The 2763-nt window shown below is 33.4% G+C and overlaps 1 non-coding gene across 1 annotated transcript; it reads right to left on the bottom strand.

Moving 5' to 3' along the window:
* Window positions 1-1660: 1660 nt before the first annotated feature.
* On the bottom strand, window positions 1661-1767 carry LOC139865437 (small nucleolar RNA R71). The gene has a single exon (XR_011764958.1). It is a non-coding gene; the product is annotated as a small nucleolar RNA R71 (small nucleolar RNA).
* Between the last annotated feature and the right edge of the window lie 996 nt (window positions 1768-2763).

The raw sequence follows: 2763 nt of genomic DNA, 5'->3' as shown, positions 1-2763 counted from the left end.
GAGCCCGAAGGCAAATTCTCATGCAATCGTATGAGGGTCTCTGACACGCCACAGTTGACTCCAACAGCAATCATTACGGCGTATTATTATTAATTATAATTTATTAAAACCCTAATTAGGTTTTATTTATTTATTATTTAGTTTAGTGTTATTTAATTAATTTGTATTATTTAGTTTTAATTCAGTTTAATTAAATTATAAAATTAATAGTTTTATAAAATAATTAATATAAAAATAATATTTTTATAAAAATTATACTTTTTACAACTTTAAGTTTATTTTTATATTTTTTTTCTTTTTAATTGTTTTAGCATAATATTTGTATTTTTCGCTCGTTTTAGTTTTAATATATAGTTTTTTCCATAGTTATTTTTATTTCTAAATTTTTAAGATTTGCCGTAAAATCCCTTAAGTGCTTTTTCTTTAGACTAAGATTTAAGTGCTTTAGAATTTTGCGACGCCATTTTTTAGTACTTTTTAAGTTATTGTCATTTTGGATATAGTATTCCTTTTAAGATTTAATATTTTTTGACGCAACTTTTAATTCTTAGTTCCTTTTTAAGTATCGACGCGTTACGTTCTTTTTATTATTTTTCGAACTTTTTTTTCGACGTTTTTCGACGCGCTCTTTTTCTTTCTTATTTCTCGCCGCTCTAGTTTTTAGGACTTAGATTTTTTCTATTTCTTATCTAAAATTTCTTTAAATTTAAACGAAAAAATTATTTTAAGTGGTTAAATTGATAGATATCAAAATTTTCTGGTTCGTAGTAATAGTTGGATTTGTACGTGGACTGGGTTATTGGAGCCAAACAGTACTCAATTATATTGAGACCAAACGAATCCTGCCCCTCTGCTGCATCTTTTGGCTATTCGAAACGTGGGCAAAATCAGAAAAGTCTATTAATTTGATAACTTATATAATTTTTCTTATTTTTATAACTAATAGGATATTCAGTGAATGCATTGAGCAAAACGCTCACCACCTTTTGTACGTTCACCACCTGTAACTCGATCAAGACATCTAGCAAATATTGTCGCAGTTGATTTTTCTTTAGAATCGTCATCCAGTCGACCAAGTACTCCAATTCAAATTTCCGATAATCCATTTTTTGAACCCAACCTCACAATTGAGAATCCGGAGAATATTCAGGGACAATTCATAGATCCTGAACCACGAATCTTTCCTCCGGAACCACCAATCATTCAAACGGAGATTGTCGAGGAACCAACCATTAAATCAGAATCCTATAGTGATTCAGATTCAACAAATTCAATTATGGAGAATCTGGAACCTCTAAGTATGGAAGACCGAATGAGAGCTAAACGCACTGGCCAAGGTCACGCAATTACTCAACCAGACATTAATGCGCCAGATTATGAAATCAAAGGACAAATCCTACACATGGTGACAAATCAATGCCAATTTAGTGGTGCACCGAAGGAAGATCCAAATGAACATCTTCGTACATTTAATAGGATCTGCACACTATTTAAAATCAGAGAAGTTGAAGATGAACAGATATATCTCATGTTATTTCCCTGGACTTTAAAGGGAGAAGCCAAAGATTGGTTAGAATCGTTACCTGAAGGGGCGATTGATACATGGGACGTTTTAGTTGAAAAAATTCTCAAACAATTCTTTCCGGCATCTAAAGCCGTAAGACTTCAAGGAGAAATTGTTACGTTCACACAGAAGCCAAATGAAACTTTATATGAGGCATGGACAAGATTTGGAAAGTTATTAAGAGGATGTCCGCAACATGGTTTAGACACCTGTCAAATAGTACAAATATTCTACCAAGGATGCGACATCACTACAAGAAAAGACATCGATATAGCAGCTGGTGGTTCCATTATGAAGAAAACCGCAACTGATGCTTACAAAATTATTGATAACACTGCATCTCACTCACATGAGTAGCACTAAGAAAAAGATATTGTTAGATCATCTAAAGCAGCTAGAGCAGATTCTAGCCATGACTTTGATTCCATTTCCGCAAAAATTGCTGTCGAGAGACGAATGGAAAAGATGACTAAGGATATTCACTCAATACGAATTAGTTGTGAGCAGTGTGGAGGACCACATTTGACAAAAGATTGTCTCAGTATTGAACTAACAATGGAACAAAGAGAGAATGTTTCATACATAAACCAAAGGCCTGTAAATAATTATCAGAATAATTATCAACCGCCAAGACCGATCTACAATCAAAACCAGAATTATAACCGAAATATTCCATACAACAACCAACAAGGTCCAAGTAATCAACAAGTATCCAATAATACTTATAACCAGCAAAGACCTAATTTTCAAAATAAACCACCACAAACCGATGATAAAAAGCCAAATTTAGAAGACATGATGTCGAAGCTAGTTGAATCTCAAACGCAGTTTTTCACATCTCAGAAACAAACTAATGAACAAAATGCTCAAGCATTTAGAAATCAACAAGCTTCTATTCAAAATCTGGAACAAGAAGTGAGCAACCTAGCAAGGTTGATAGGTGAAAGAAAATCGGGAAGTCTACCTAGTGATACTAATGATAACCCCCGAAATGAAACAGCTAAAGCCATTACCACAAGAAGTGGTATTACACTTAAACCACCTGAAATACCTGTAATTTCTGATGACTCTATTCCTACTCCACAAGAACCACAGTCTGAGCAAGATAAGGAAAAAGAACCGGTAGTTGAAAAGGTTAATGAAGATAACACAGTTAAGGCTAAACCTTATGTTAAACCATACCAACCCCCACTTCCTTA

Source organism: Rutidosis leptorrhynchoides, chromosome 8 (assembly GCF_046630445.1).
Source record: "Rutidosis leptorrhynchoides isolate AG116_Rl617_1_P2 chromosome 8, CSIRO_AGI_Rlap_v1, whole genome shotgun sequence".
NCBI lineage: Eukaryota > Viridiplantae > Streptophyta > Magnoliopsida > Asterales > Asteraceae > Rutidosis > Rutidosis leptorrhynchoides.
The sequence above is the reverse complement of the archived record's forward strand: the minus strand, read 5'-3'. Positions and strand labels throughout refer to the sequence as shown.